Below are 17,389 nucleotides of genomic sequence, written 5' to 3' on the forward strand. Positions count from 1 at the left end.
TGATTTGTTACCATGGAATATTATATCTAAGAGATATAGAATTTAATATATAGTACAGTGGTGTTTCACTAATGGCCACAAGGTGAGGCTATTGGCACCATGTTTCAATATGTCATGCACATTGACATGGAGAACTTGAGTACCAAGTTTCATTTCATCAAATACATCACAATTATAGAAATTTTAACTTATAATATTACTGTAGCACTCCCTGTGGGTAGAATTGTATCAAATGTTACAGACTTATGCACAGTAGCAGTATGTAAAACATTCCCAAATTTTCCCAGTTATGGCCCATTAGTGCATCAGGCCATGCCTTCAAAAGTTTGGTAACCAGAACAGCTAAGCTTTGTTCAGGGCCTCTAAATATGTTATGTACCAAGTTTGGTTAAGATTGGATGAAATATGTGCCAACAGAAGTAAAAAATGTGTTTACCAAACAATCCAAAATGGCAGAAAAACTTTTCAGGCACAAATAGGCGTGGCCTATATCAGTCTACTTGTCATCATCCAAGGAACACACTGTGCAAATATTGCTTGGATAGGTCTCATGGTTCATGAGTTATTAGCCAAAACATAAAACACATAATAACTGACCACATGGTGGTGCTGTTGGTCTCATTTTATAATGTGTTATTGACACCAAATTTGGGAATGTTGTACATAATACCATATGGTATTGATTTATTTTGTCTTACTGAAACCTGGCTGTGTCATGAAGAGTATGTCAGCCTAAATTAATCCACTCCCCCCAGTCATATTAATACTCACATTCCTTGAGACACTGGCCAAGGAGGTGGAGTTGCAGCAATCTTCAACTCTGAAAATTATGTAATGCTGTTTTTGTTACAAAGTGTCCACATCAACCAACAATGTAATAATAATCCATGATGACAAGTCTACTGCCCTTGTATTACATTGGCTTTAATGTTGTTACTGTACATTACATTCAAACTATTGGATATCTGTGTAATATGGGGTTAACTTTTCACATTAATACTGAGAAAAAGAAGAGAGGAATCACTGCGAGGTCTGCTCAGGTGACAAGTACATTCATAAAATATAAATGTCTATGATTTCTGTGAATGTTCAAACTTTTGTCCCTCTATGTCCCGCTGTCTGTCCTTTGACTGTCAAGTAAGTTTTGTATTTATCATGCTTAGTTTGTCCAAATACTGTTGCTTCACATTGCGATTCAATTTCTCCCAGTAGGATTGCTTTTCTTTCTCTGCTCCCTTTTTCATCTCTTCCATTCACCATCAGATTTCACCGATTTAACCAACTTATTAGCTAAAGGGCTCTGGCACCACTGTGCAGTAACAGAGTGCATTCCTTTAAGGATGGTGCCCCCGTCCCTACATGCAACGTGGGATGACCACCTTCACGTTCCCTATCAGGATCCACTGTTGATTTGTGTTTTAAAGGGAAAATAAAAAGGAAGAAAAATATGTTTACTGGCATTTTATCATTAAGAAAATACTTAGACTTTAATCTTTGCTTCTCACATATTGGGTGATAATTGTTTTCTTACATTCGTGTAAGGTTTTATTAAGTATAATTTGCATTTAATGCAGCTAAGTCACGACTTTGACAATGTTTTTGGGGGGGGGTCTTCAGGTCATCTCTCTGTCAAGCGTAAACGTGCCATTGTTTTGCTGCCGCCATTAATATCAACTCCCCACTTAAGCTTATTGGTTGATACAACTATCAAAATACCGCCTACTTTACGATGATGCATTTCATTGGTCTTGGCTTTTGCGTATTGGTCTAAGAAAACGTAAGTCAGTTCGGCAAAGTCGTTAAAGTCCCGCCTACTCTTGGATTTATTGGTTTTAGAGGCCAGCCCTAGATCAGATTGACAATGAAGATTGGTCGGAAAGACGTCAGTCTCGATAAAGTGAAAAGCCATTGGTTCTTGATGCGTGTACACTTTTGAGGGTTTTCTTACAAAACCAGTCAGACAGGCACAGGAACGGCCAGACACACTTCAACTGCTATTGTCAGTGAAATGTTAAGTTTTTATCGCCGAAGCTGATGCTTTACATTCTGTGGATTTAACTTTACATCTGCGAATATTATAAGCGTGAGTACAATAACATTTTTTTGTTTTTATTTCTTATTCGGACTGTCAGATGCAGACACATCGTGTAATCACTGTATAACCAAGCTATCTGCACTAGGTTATATTGTTGTAGAAATTAGCCAATTTAACGTTAGTGTTTTATCAGTTGACGGTTGCAGAACAACATATTTATACTTACTCCTTGAAGCGCCGTTGATGTGAGGATGATGTCTTTGTATCGTGAATAACGTTACTCACCACAGTGTGGGCTTTTTTATAGGCTGCTGTAAGATAAGTAGCGTTAACTTGAAGTGCTTCGGTATGGCTATCATCAATACTGAAGTTGGTGCATAGCATAGCTAGCTAACGTTGCACCTCGTTTATGTAGTCACAGCTGAAGTTCTTTGTTATTTCCCATTTGACAATATCAACCGCTCTAGCTAATGCTAGTTTATCAACAACATGGTCAATATTAAGTAACTTGCATATTCAGTGTTACCCTCTAACCAGCACCATACGCAGGTATTGCTGGGTGAATGCAATAGGAGAAGTTCTTTAGTTATTAGCTTGAAAGCTAATTACTGCTAGCCAAATTCTAATGGTCAGTTTGGACTAACTTGTTTTAAATAAGACCTATTCATTCTGAAATAAATGCTTCCTGGTGTAGGCCGTTGTATTGTTAAAGCTTGATTTATTTAGTTTTTACGCCCTTTTCATTCATGGTTTACTGTTAATAAAAGTCGTTTTCCCTGTCGACATGCGTCTCCCTTTGCCGTAACTTAAAGCCTTATCTCCAATCCCAGGCGTTTTCCGATATGCTGAACCTAACCACAACCTCACCCTAACCAGTTTTCTCTGCGATTAACCATAATATAACCATAACCTAGATCTGAACCCCAATCGCGGAGGTGGCGCTGACATACTACTCTAACGACACAAGACCGGTCAACCTATCTTTTTTACCTGGCTTTGTTAGAAACATTTTTGTGTCTTTGTAACGTTATTCTACCAACAGGTAACCATGTTATTTAACGTTGGAATTGCATGTCACAGTCTAGTCCTCAAATGATAGAAGTAAGTCGTAGGCTATATACTGTTGCACCACACAAAAATACTTCGTAGTTATGTTCATAGTTGATGCAGACTGAGCTACGCTAGGTTTGACAGTCATACACACACATGCTCTCTGAGCTGTACAGGGGCATGAAAAATAAATGAAGCCTCCATTAAAATTCCCTTCATCCTCAAACTTTGATGAAAGAAATTAATTATATTAATAATGTGAATGATTCTACACTTGATTTCATATTTTCTACACTTGATTTCATATTTTATGATTTTTTATTTTACATTTATGTATAGTTTTGAAGAATATCAGTGGTGGAATGTAACTAAGTTCATTTACTCAAGTACTGTACTTAAGTACAATTTTGAGGTACTTGTACTTTACTTGAGTATTTTTATTTTATGTTTCTTTATGCCTCCACTCCACTATATTTCAGAGGGAAATCTTGTACTTTCTACTCCACTACATTTGTTTAACAGCTTTAGATACTAGTTGGTTTTCAGATTAAAATTTTACGTAAAATAACATAATGATTCACTATATATATGTATAAGTTACACTGCATTGTTAAATGTCAAACCAGTGGTTCCCAATATTTTGGCTTGTGACCCATTACAAAAATTTGTGTCTCCTTGTCATGTTTCAGATGTCAGAGATACTAGAATATCCACCAAAGAGACATTTCACCTCTAAATCTCCCCTCACATGGTTTCAAATAAATAACTGTTTGATGCCCAAAGAAGTAAAACTCTCCAATATTTCACAAAAATTCAAAGATTAAAGGGGACCTGTTATGCTTTTCCTTATTTTCAGTCATAAACATAACACAAAAAGTAAGGAAATTTGTGTTTGGTAGATTATTTCTTTGTTGTAACAATGCTTCTTGGCAATAACTCTTATACCGTTCGAAAGCCTGTTTTTTTCCCTTTTTAAATGGTGCCACATTTGTAAGGAACATGCATTTGTGGGATGAGCAGCAGAGCTGAGTATGTGGCTTGCACCAATGAAAAATTTGCCAAATTGTTTCTGCCAATGCCAAACAGCTTATTCTGCCATTGACATTGTTTGGTGGATTGGATTATTGAAGTTTGAAGAAACAAGACATATTGGATATTTAACAATTTATTCATTTAACAAGCAGGAGCCTCCGTAGCATGTGGAAGAACCTTACACAGCCACAACAGCCTGGCACCTCCTCCTCATGCTGGTCACCAGCCTGGTCACACACTGCTATGGGATGGCATCCCATTCTTCAACCAGCATTTGTCGTAAGTCAGCCAACGTGGTTGTGTTGGTCACTCTGGCATGAATAGCACGCCAAAGCTGATCCCACAAGTGTTCAGTGGGGTTGAGGTCAGGACTGCTGGCAGACCATTCCATCCTCTCCACTCCCAAATTCTGGACGTAGTCTCTGATAAACCGCTCTCCGTGTCTTCTCCACACTTTGACCCTGCGATCCAACTACCGTAGGCAGAATCTGGACTCATCGCTGAACATAATGTTCCTCCACATGTTCAGATTCCAGTGCACGTGTTGCAGACACCAGTGCAAACGGGCCTGACGGTGAAGGTCAGTCATGGCAGGCCTCCTGGCAGCACCTGAGGGTACCAGAAGCTAAAAACAAGAGTCAATAGCAACAGCAAAATAAACTGTTTGGCATTGGCAGAGAAGATTTGGCTAATTTTTCATTTGCGCAAGCCACATATTCAGCTCTGCTGCTCATCCCAGAAATGCATGTTCCTTACAAATATGGCACCATTTAAAAGAGTAATAAACAGTCTTTAAAATGTAAAAATTAACCCCCAAAGTGCCAAAATGTTCTCAAGAGCGCCACCTATGTATCTAAAATGGCCGCCACGCCCCGTAGGAATGTTGTAGACATCGAACCAAAACTCAATTATTCGTCTCATCAAGACCTACAAATCATACGCTGACACCCCTGACCTAAATCCAACAGGAAGTCCGCAGTTCACCCATGAAAGTACGACTTTGCGCCAATTTTGGACCTTGAATAAACGCTATCTCCTCCTAGGGCGTTAATGGTATCGGTTTCAAACTTTAATACATGACTTATCACACTGTGCTGAACAAAAGAAATTAAAAACTTTGTAATAACTCGAACGGTTTAGATCTAGTAAGCCCTGAAAGTTGTAGTGTGACATCACACCTTACAATGTAAACCAATGGGGAGGCAATCTCTCGGCATGGACTTTGTGCTAAACTGGGGCGTCTGATGTCTACACTATAAGTCTGACCACTTTCAAACCTGTATCAATGGATTTGCGTTGAAAATTCCTACAAAAAAATGTGATTTTTTTTTTAATGTAAGATTTGGCCAAAGTCATGGGATTTATGAGGATATGTCACAAGAAGAGTACTCTAAAATCCTTCTCTCCAGCTGAGAGGGAGAGAGAGAGAGAATGGGAGGGGGGGGGGGGGTAAAGTAAGACCTGTCAGCCCAGGTCTGAAAACATCTACATGCCTGTGACAGAAGCCCTTGGACTGCGCATCCACACACACACATCCAACAGCAGTGTTCAATCCTTACTTTTTTTCAAGGAGTACATGTGCTCCTAAATGGAAAAAAAATAGGAGCACACATATAACTATAGGAGCACACTGAAAAATGTTCAAGTAACAGTTTCTTAAAGAAAACAGTTCATTACATACATATTTATAATTTATTACATACATATTTAAACTGTGTGTGTGTGTGTATGTAAATCACAATTTATGTTGTTTTTAGGGGTGCTCGATTATGGCAAAAATCATAATCACGATTATCTTGTCCAATATTGGATCACAATTATTTAACATGTTTACTTTTTGACTGTCATTTTTGCCAATTGCTGATGTTGATATATGCACATATTTTTTCCCACTTGGCTGAGGAGACTATTACACATGCAATCATATATTGTACTAATGATCAAGAAAGACTATAGCCTATATGAGGGAAGAACTTTAATGCTGAGCTACTGAACTCCGGTCTTCCTAAGTTCTTCCTTCATATATTGTCTCTCTTGATCATAGTATAATCTATGCTTGCATGCATAATAGCCTCCTCAGCCAGCTGGTTAAAATATGTGCAGATATCGGCAATCGGACACAATGAGTTGGAAATATCAGCATATCGGATATCGGCAAAAATCCAATGTCTTGCATCCCTAGTTAAAAGTTTTTACATTCCTAAAAATAGACTTGATGAAAATTAGGAAATTAATTTGTTTTACACACAAACTCGTCAAGGGTTTTCAATTTACTAATTGAAATTCAAGTGAATGGGCACAAAACTTGCATGATTTTTATGACACAGGTGTGAGCAAGGCAGCCATGTCTCACCCTGCAGAAAATTCTCATCCTCACACCGTTGAGATTTGATGTTTCGCTATGACAGAGGAAGTTGCTATAACTTTATTGTAAATACTCCAGTCTGCACCAAACTTTACATGTTTGATAAGACTCCCGGCCTGAACACGTGTACATGACAATATTCCATCAGTGATGCAAACTGGCTGAATAGCGCCCCCTACAAAATTTCAGTAAAGCAGCCCCAACAGCGGGCAAAATAGTGGACAAAGGAAGTGATGTTTATCTCCTTCTTGAACTGTCTGAAAACAGCCCGGGTCTGAAGACATCTATATGCCCGTCACAGAAACCCTTCGACTGCGCCGCGGCCCGCTGTGCGCAAAGGCGCGAGGGCCCGTTCAACGCTGCTTGCAGCTTTAATTAAAACATGCTCTTTCCAATGGTATGATTGTTTTTATGGTAGACTTTGTCATACATGGGCAATATTTCCATTTATTCTGTAAAACACTTACAGCAAGGAACTTTTGCCCATGGTCTTAAATGAAAACAGCATTCAAGATGTCCAATGGTTAATTAAAATCTTAAAATATATAAAATATTCAATTGTTAAATTAAATTGCAAGCAGCTAGATAGCTAATTAGCTGCTCAGCTGTAGTACATTAAACAGCATGTAAACATGCAGATGTCACTTTGGACCCGTTTGGTCATTGCTCTTCAAAATCTCTGTTAGCAATCCGCTCTCTGGCCATGACGTATACTTACAGCAGTTTGTTGAGACATTATTTAATGTCTCATTACAATGAGACATTAATCCACGGTTCACATGCATGCCGAACCGTGGGGGCGATCCGTACGGATCAACTACGATCCGTTGCACCACTAATACAGGGACACTGATTGCAATCAAACAAGTCACAGGTGTAGAAACTTACCCTTCATAGCCATTTAAATATGTGTGTATCAACATTCAAGGGTATGTAGACCTATGATCAGGACCATCTGGGTGATTTCAATTGTCATTATGATTTAAAAAGGGCACACTCAATTATGTGAAAATAAATGGCTTCATCTGACCACTATCCCTGAATAAAAGAAAAATTTTCAGCATGATCAGTCATATTTTCCAAAAATAATGGCCAATATTTCACAAATTCTGCTATGGCACATTGCACTGCTATGGTACATCAAGTATGAAGCAAATCCAAGATGGGCTTTCAGGAGGCTTCTGTTGATTTCACCTGGAATGACACATTACACAGCAGGGCAAAGTAAAATAAACTGTTTACCTGTTGGCGGTGTGCTGATTTAATTTCATGTAAATTCTTAACAATAAAAGTCACCCATTATTTAGTCATTTAAAAGCTTTTAATATGAAACAGTAAAGTAGGAAATGTTGGTTTTGCATTGGCGGTAACTTAACATGACTCTGATATGGTAGGGCTGTCCAATATGACCAAAACTTCATGTCTTGCTAACGATGCATATCACAATAGAGCACATTTTCTGTAAATTCAATGAATAAATAGTTTCTGGTCAGTGTCCCTGTGCCCCCCTCCCCTGGCCATCTTTTGCGCTGATAAAATTATTTTTTTTGGCGTTTTACTCATGAAGCAGTAACATAATGAGTGTAGTTGTCATTAACTCGAGTAGTTCACTTGGTTCACTGTCTCTCATCTGTTGTGCAGCACACACACACACACACACACACACACACACACAGAGGGCTGAGCCCCACCCGTGGTGAAACGGAGAGCAGAGGAGAGTACCATAAATGATAGAAAATGCAATAGACTCTCATACTGAGCTGAAATGAAACAAGTGCACATAATTTAGCTAAATAACATAAATAGCCTGTTGTGCTGTCATTTATGGTGGCGCTGCTCTCTGTGTTTCAGCAAGGGCAGGGCTGAGCCATCCATGTGTATTTGCTGCACACAGCACAGCAGAGGAGAGCCAGTGAACCAGGTGGAGTACTTGAGTTGACAACTAGGCTACACTCGTTACGTTACTGTAAGTGCAACAAAAGCTTTGCGAAGAAAAAGCCAAGAAGAGTAATCAATGTAATCTGAACAAAAGATGGATAGACTCCAAATAACGAAAAATATTGCCATGAAGAGTGTGATTTGCGATACTAAATGAACAATAAAAGACTTTTTTCTATTGTCACATGATATATATTGTCATATTGCATGGCAGGCCTCAGGAAAGCTGGCCAATCAGAACAGAGTCAGCTTATTGGGAGGGGGTCCTTAAAGAGACAGGAGCTAAAACTGCCTGTTCAGACAGAGGCTGAACTGAGTGAGGGGCTGCATAAAGGGCCAGTATAAGAAAAATAAGGAGTTTCTGTTAACTGTGAATCATGCAGAGCTACTCTAGTGGAGTCCTAGAATAAAAATATAGAGCTGGAAAAGATAGGTCCCCTTTAAAGGTGCAATATATGACATTCAGCCCCACTAGATGTCGCAGTAGTGCCAGCATCTCAGACCAAAACACAAATGTGCATATCGTTTACTTAGTAAAGTTTGGGGGGAAAAAAGAGAAAGCAGCCCTTGATCAGCTCACGAAACTTGTGTCAAACTGTCAAACTAGGCAGTGCTGATCAAATATGGATCAAGATTCTGTTACTGCATCGCCTGTTTCCCGCCTCAAATGTTTTCAGAAACACAGTAGTGTTAGTGTACTGTTTAGATGTAATTTGAGAAAGTTTGTAACTTGGCCACCATGTTGGAAATGGACGCGGAGGACACAGAGGGACTCTCATGCACTAACATGCATACGTGACCAGACCTGCTATCAAAACAAAGAACAGAGAAGCTCGGATGGCAGGAGTGTGAGAGGAGCGTATGGCAGTGTGAGGCAGGAGCGTATGGCAGTGTGAGTGCAAACACAGCGATAGTCGGACATCGGAGGTGAGATCTAACATGGCGGCGCCCTGTTGCTGAATGAACTGAGTAAACACGTTAACTTTACAGGATTTACAAAAGATTTAAACACCTCCTGATTCAAATTACATTCACCGATCATCTGTCACCACCAACCCGGACCAGTACATCTTTACAGTGGAGGACATAACGGATCTTGAAGCATTCATCGACAACTACTACAACCGGCAGATCAACATGGAGCCAGACGCAGCCAAACCCAGCACCAAAAGACGAAAGACAGACTCTTCAACGGACACAGACGATCTACAAACCACCGAAGTTGAGGTTAGTGTGCTAGCAAGCATAAACAAAAAACTGGACTTATTAGTATCACTACACGAAGAGATTAAAGATATCCGCAATAGCCTGAGTTTGCCCACCACAACATCGTCACACTACAAAAAACCAACCAGAACTTACAAACCACTGTTAAAACTATCAACAAATAAATACATGCCATCTCAGAAGAAAATAAGATTCTGAAAGAAATTATGTTGGATTTACAAACCCGTTCTATGCGCGACAATCTCATCTTCTCCGGCATCTCCGAACAAACACCTGACAACCCAGAAAACCTCATAAAAAACTTCATGAAAACTCAACTGAAAATCCCCCCCGACACTGTACAAAACATCACTTTCCACAGAGTACACCGCCTCGGAAAACCACCAACCAAAGGACCCCGGCCTATCATCGCAAAATTCAAACACTTCAAACAATTAGAAATGATCAGAAGCAGAGGAAGGGAACTTAAAGGAACATCATTTGGACTCCACAAACAATACCCACATGAAATAAACGAATGCCGGAAAGTACTGTACCCCATTCTCAAAGAAAACAGACAAAACAACGGACGTGCATCAATCATAGTGGACAAACTGTGTATCGACGGACAATTATTTCACAACTCCAAAATCACGCCATGGCTCTCCTGAAAATACAGTAATAGACTCATACATCTAACTGTAACAACCCTGATTATCTGACCGAAAGCCTCACTCCTGACTTCGCTCCTCTGTAATAAGGAAACCGCCTGCGTTCCCCTACAGAGGAGTTAAAAAATCTACCTCTTTCTCGTAATTTTCATTTTTTTTGTGTGTGTGTGTGTGTGTGTGTGTTAATGTTTACATGTTATGTTATTGTCACCATTCACCGTTATGTCTAGACAGTCTAAGGCAGTTATAGCAACCAGCTCGAAACTCGACTCCCCCCACCCTTTTCCTCCCCCCTCCTTCACTGGCTTCTTCTTTACGCTTGATTCAAAACAAGATAAACCAAACACATAACAATGCAGACACTCAACCTGGTAACGTGGAATGTACGTAGCTTTCATACACAGACTAAAAGAATCAAAATCATCAATCATCTCATAAAATTAAAGGCTGATATATGTTTTAAGCAAGAAACCCACCTTACAAACTCTGAATTACAATAAATTAGACTCAAACAATTTGATAAAATATTCTCATCCACACTCAACACAAAACAAAGAGGAGTTTCGATCTTAGTCGATAAAAACATCCCATTCATCCATAACTCATCCATTACTGACCCACAAGGAAGATTCATCATTGTTAATGCATCTATTAATCAGACAACATTCACATTTGCAAACATTTACGGCCCTAACAATGATGACCCATCCTTTTTCCATAATTTTTTCTCCTTACTATACAATTCAGCAAACATCATAATAGCCGGAGATTTCAACACTGTTATCAATCCTACAACCGACCGCTCTAGCACACCCAGTAACACAAGAACCTGGCACTCAACCAAAGTAATTAAACAATACATGAAGGAACTTGGACTTGGCGATAGATGGAGAATGAAAAATCCATCATCCAGACAGTATTCATATTTTTCCTCTCTCCATCAATCTTTCTCCAGAATTGACTTCTTTCTTGAAAGTAATTCACTCTCCCAGCACATCCAAGGAAACACAAGCCATCCAATCATAATCAGTGATCACGCTCCAGTTTCCTTAGCAATAAAAACTCATACACATATCAAGTCTCCCACAAGATGGCGTTTCAATACATCACTCTTGGAGGATCCAGATTTCATTTTTCAGAAAGAGTGGGCATCCTTTCTGGAGATGACTCTCCAGAGATCTTACCATCACTCTTATGGGAAACAGGAAAAACAGTCATCAGAGGATTAATCATTTCATATTCATCACATAAGAAACGACCGCAACAGGAACAAGAAACTAGCTTAGAAACAAAAATCAAACACCTAACACACCAACTAACCAGCAATCCCTGTGAACAAAAACAAAATGAATTAGCTCAACTTAAAACCCAATTGGAAAGCATCATATACAAGAAAATACAATTCATTATTCAACAACTCAAATATGAAAACTTTCAGTACAGTAATAAATCAAGTAAATATTTGGCTAATCTATTACAACACAAAAAAGAAAAAGCAATAATCCCATCTATACTCAATTCCACAGGTATAGTCACACATAATCCACAAGAAATCAATAATATATTTCATAAATTTTATAGCAACCTTTATTCCTCAAATTACAAACCCACTCAAACAGAAATGGACACTTTTTTTTTAAGTAATCTGGACCTATCAACAATACCATCAGATTTAGCCCGCCTTTTAGATTCACCACTCAGCCTGGAAGAATTACATAAAGCTCTGCTCAAAATGCCAAACAATAAATCACCTGAACCAGACGGTTTTCCTGCAGAATTCTACAAACATCTCTGGAACATATTATCACCACTATTCTTCAGAGTAGAATCACCAAATCATCACTGGCACCATGTAGGTTCACCCCGATTTGGCACAATCCGGACTTCCAACTGTACAACACTTCTGTTCACTTTCCATCATGGCACCAAAAAGGAATCACTCACCTCCACCACTTAAATAAAATAACCAGTTCATATCATTCAATACACTTATCCAGAGGTATGGGGTTGGGAGAGACCAATTCCTCCAATATCAACAGCTAAAATCCATTATTAAATCCAAATTCAACATATCAATAACACATTACAGCCTTCCAAATTAAGCGAAGAAATCTTTAAAATTACAAACCCCAAAAAAATATTTTCAAAAATTTATAAACTTCTTTCATTGTCAGACACCTCCATAACACTCCAACCTCAAAATGGGAAAAGGACATGGCTCTATCTCCCAACCCTGATTTCTGGATACAAATCAATAAAAACATCTTCTCCATGACTACCAATACAAATTTACAACTAATACAATATAAAACCATCCACAGAATTGGTCTTGCCAGCCAGTTCTTTCATTTTGGATAACAGTCACAGAAAAACTCTCGAGTATCTTGGGCTGCAAAATCTCAGCATCCCCATCGCTCTGCTTGCTGGGAGACTTGACACATATCACAATCCCAACTAAACACAAAAACCCGTTATTGATTTCTCTAACTATCGCCAAGAAAATAATATTTCAAAACTGGAAATCCAAACATTCCTGCCATATCACTCACTGGACCAATTTACTCTCAGAACACATCTCAATAGAAAAAATAACAGCTTGCAAAACAAACAATATATCAGCCTTTGAGGAAATATGGACCATATTCATTAATCACCTAAAACTCCACCCAGAATCCAATTCAAATCAATAGCCAAAACCAGAGCCACGTACATGACCACATATCAGACCACATACCCAAACCAATTTTTTTTAATTTAATTTTATTATTATTATTATTATTATTATTTTATTTTGTTTTTATTTCTTTGTTTTACTTCTTCCCTGCCCGCTCCCTCTCATTCCAGTTATACATATTTATCATCAACATGTATCATGATAGGCTAATTATTGTTGTTTAGAAACTAAATATCTTTATCATTATTGTTGTTATTATTATTATTATTATTATTATTATTGCTACCACTACTATTGTCATTTATGACAGATACTATGAATTATACTATTATTATTGTTATCACTATTATTGTTATTCCAGATATTATCAAGTACACTATTATTATTATTGTTGTTGCTGTTGATATTATTATTGTTATTATTATTATTATTATTATTATTATTATTATTATTATTACTGCTGCTGCTGCTGCTGTTGTTCTGGTCCTTGAGTGTGGTGGCGGTGGAGGTAGAGGCAGTTGTAAGTCCGGGTAATCTCATATTTGCAGGACGTTGGGGGGGTGGAGCCATGCGGGGCGGGGGGGGTGCCCGCCTCTCCTGACTCTCCGGACTCTCCCGACTCCTTGCCCTCCGGTGGTATGGCCGGGTCCTTGACGAGAGCGGCGGGAGGTAGCTGGCCGTGGTACCTCCACCCCTACCCCTAACAAACAAATACTACAGGAGGAATACCCCTTAGCTGGTCTCAGCTGGTCTGGTCCCTGGGCTGTGGCTGTGTTGCTGGGGGGGCTGGCTGTCGTGTGGGAGGGTGATGATGTCCTCCCCTCCTTGGGCTCTGTGTGTTTGGCTCCACCCCCCATAGCCATATTAAATTAATTTAATTGATATAAACTCAAAGTGATATAAATTAATATAAATATCTAATTATTTAACCCATTTTGCTGTTATTGTGGCTGCCTCTGCCGCTACCGCCGCCACAGTATACTATCAAACAAGAATATTATCATTATTATGTTATATTGTTGTATTGTTGCTTGATTTGTCTTTTATTTATTTTTTTCCTTTCCACTATGTCCTGTTAATAGTATCACCAATAAAAAAATAAAAAAAAAGAGAGAAGTTGGGATTACAACACACACAGAGGGAGTGTGACTTAATTCTCTGCTCAGGTCGCCAAATGTACAGTGGGTTACCTCTGAAGTTAAGGACAATGCGTTAGTCCAACCTGACCAGGCTCACTTAAGGTGGATTGACCTCTAAGGTGGACCAGCAATTCTCATTTTAGCGTCAATCGCAGCCGCTCTTAAACTGAGAACAGACAAATGTGTGACTGCTGAGTGTCTTCTGAGTTTTTGATCAGCCAACCCCCACCCTGCTGCCACACCAAAGCAGTCAACCTAGGGGAAGCACTGACTCTACTATATCTTTACATAGCAAATATTTGTTGGCAGACATCTAGTGGGGCTGAATGTTGTTTATTGAAACTTAAAAATAAAAGTTTTGAAAATTAATCTAAATTTATGCAGCAGAACTTTATTTTTTCTTCTTTCCTACCCAATCTACTACTGAAGACCCCTCAGATTTATCTTGTGACCCTTATAAAGCAGTTCAAATTAGCTCGATCTTCAGCAGCTACAACAATAAAATGTTGCCTATGCACTGAATGTTAAATTTATTTAATATATCAGTCATTTTTACATTGTGATATTGATACTTTTACTTAAGTCAAGGATCTGAGTACTTTTTCCACCACTGATTATTATTGGATATGAAGTAACTGTTACCACAATATTGTCTATTTGGTACATTCATATATAAGAAAAATAATAGAATACTCTTTTAGTAGTTAGCCCACATGTCAAGTGAGCTAAAAAAAAAAAAAAAAAAACGCTTAGTAGGTACAGCAATGGAAAGAGTGTGTCACTGACTGTTAGTCTGGCTCTGTGATTGATATGGGTGGCACTGGAGTGTCCAACTTTGGTCTTATGGAGTGACAGTCTTACTTTGAAAATCTACCTCACTTGGTATACACACATTAAAATTTGTATATCACCCTGGATTGTTTTGAGATGGATTTGCTGATTCAAAGTCACACAGCATTGTTGTAATGGACCTACAGCACTGAATGGCCACTTAATTTTGGTTTTGACTAACTTGCCATGGCATGATGTTGTATTTGGTAGCTGTGTTATCCAACTAGGTTGTTTAGTCCATTCAGTGTTTAGAGTGGACTTTAGACTGTACTTTCTGAGCACATGAGTAAGGGTTGCAGGTTTGCTTAGGGTGGCCGCTCACCTCAAAATAAAGTTGTGATACGTCGTAAGTTGTATTCAGGTCAGGATGCATGCACACACTGCTGAAGATTATTCAAGGTAAGTCTTTTTTTGTTGAGTTTAGTTTATAGTATCTTGTTGGATGTTTAATAATTATTGTGGTAACACAATCACATCAAGCTGATCACCGCTGAGTGAGCGGCTCAAGTGATGGGACATTAGTTATTCTCTCAGGCTTGACATAAAGATTAATGTGCCGAATGACATGCATACTGAATGCTAACCAGTATACCTGCTGCAAAGTTGGCCTCTTAATGACAACACTGGAATAAAGATAGACATTTAGACTATAGAGACTACAAAGAATAGACTACTATAGGAATAAATGCATTTGAAAAGTTTACAGTATTGGTTGGTAAAGTTTTTTTTTTTTTTCCTGAAAATACAACTGGAAAAAATGTGTTTGTCTTATATTCGGGGTCTAGACAATTACATGTTCATAACATGAGATATTCTTTTTGAACGTATAAAGTACTGGTGTAAAAGGACTCCTACAGGGAGTGTTGCATTATGGCTTGTTTGTAGCCTTAATGTTGCTTGGCTAATGAGTGTCTTAAAGTCTGTATATAGTTAGTGTGTTAGTCAGTCCTAAAAGTGTTTCATTAGTCCTGTTTAACCTGCATGAGTTTCTGAAGGCTCATGTAATGTGTTTTTCTGCCATGAAGGAAATAAATACATGACGACTGAAAAAAAGTCCAAAGAGAGATGTCCACAGAGAGACATATCTGCAGTAGAGACATCTTCCAACATCTCTACTGCAGAAACGGAATATGTCAAACTACCAAATACCACTGTCACAGATGATAGAGAGCTCAAAGACAAACAGGAAGTCTTCTAAATGCTAACTGCTGACGAAAATAATTTTGACAGCTTTCAAGAGCCTGATAGAGTGTGTGAGTATGTAACTATATTATGATGTAAGTTATATTCCAAAACAATTTTTCCAAAAACAGGTCTTTGGAAAAGGTGGGGTTGTCCTGTAATCAGGGTGGCCTTATAATTGTTAAGGAACCAATTATTTTATAACAACTGATGTTTAAATATTTTTTTTATGGCAGTTACCACAACAGTTTTATTTGTGCAGTAAGGAAAAAATCAATACCGCAGCAGCTCTAGCATCATCAGTATAACTGGGCCATGCTGTGTGTAGCCCATAGACTGTATAAACATAAGGTGTAGCCACAGTGTTTACAGTTTAAAAGCTCAGTGCTGGGCAGGTGACAGGTGTGTTTATGGTATTTGTGCATTCTGAAAGACATCACAGTATGGATATAAAGTCACACAGCTGACGAACTGCTAGCCTAGAATGCAGAGTATGCCTGTCACGTGCCTGTTAACGTGCACGTGATGTGGCTATTGTCAGACAATGACGCCTGGTTGTTAGAGGCAGGTGCTCAGTTTTGTGAGGGGGCTTTGGATTGCGTGTATTCCTATTATTACCAGCATTTCATCCTGGTGCTGGTTAAAAGTTAAACAGTTACTGTCATGGGGCTGGTCTGTGCCCTAATGCAGGGATTCTCAAACTTTTTGGGGCAAAGGACCCCTTACAGGGGAGAAATTTTTCCTAGGAACCCCTCATAATCGTAACACCAATATCATGCTTACTACCATTTTTGCTCTTAGATGCCACTGGAACTATTTGTATTCTAAAACTTTTCAATCTAAATACTTCAGACCTGTTTCATAGTGGTAAACAGAAATGTGATTCAATTGAATCATGTTAATACCACTTATATACTTTAAAACAGAGAGTCATTTCATTCAAATTATATTTGGACTCCGCCCAGGCACCTCCTTACAGAGCAGAAAGTCCTCCCAAATGTTCTCTTCCCATGGATAGTAATCCAAAACAATCAACTGAGCCGCAGTAACAATCTCTGTTCATTCATCCAACTGAATAGAAAATTCGTAACGGGAATGCAATCTATTCAGCAGGTGTGACTGAATGTCAACCAAGAGCTCCTCAGTTCACACACAGAAAGCACAGCTTTCAGGTTATTAGCTGCCTCTGTCCCAAGCAAGTTCTTGTTCAATTGTGAGTGGCTTCCTACTTTTACTAATCCATTGAGCCGCCATATAAGAAGCCTT

At 38.7% G+C, this 17,389-nt stretch overlaps 1 protein-coding gene across 4 annotated transcripts in view; it reads left to right on the top strand.

Moving 5' to 3' along the window:
• Window positions 1-1,893: 1,893 nt before the first annotated feature.
• enc2 (ectodermal-neural cortex 2) overlaps window positions 1,894-17,389 on the top strand; it is a 54,930-nt gene continuing 39,434 nt past the window's right edge. The window contains exons 1-2 of one of the 4 annotated variants that reach the window (XM_067588646.1): window positions 1,894-2,083; window positions 8,334-8,448. The gene's annotated coding sequence lies outside the window, so the exon portion shown is untranslated. The remainder of the gene's footprint in view (window positions 2,084-8,333; window positions 8,449-17,389) is intronic. The other 3 variants (XM_067588647.1, XM_067588648.1, XM_067588645.1) reach the window with 3 other exon arrangements.

Source organism: Thunnus thynnus, chromosome 5 (genome assembly GCF_963924715.1).
Source record: "Thunnus thynnus chromosome 5, fThuThy2.1, whole genome shotgun sequence".
NCBI classification, from domain to species: Eukaryota; Metazoa; Chordata; class Actinopteri; order Scombriformes; family Scombridae; genus Thunnus; species Thunnus thynnus.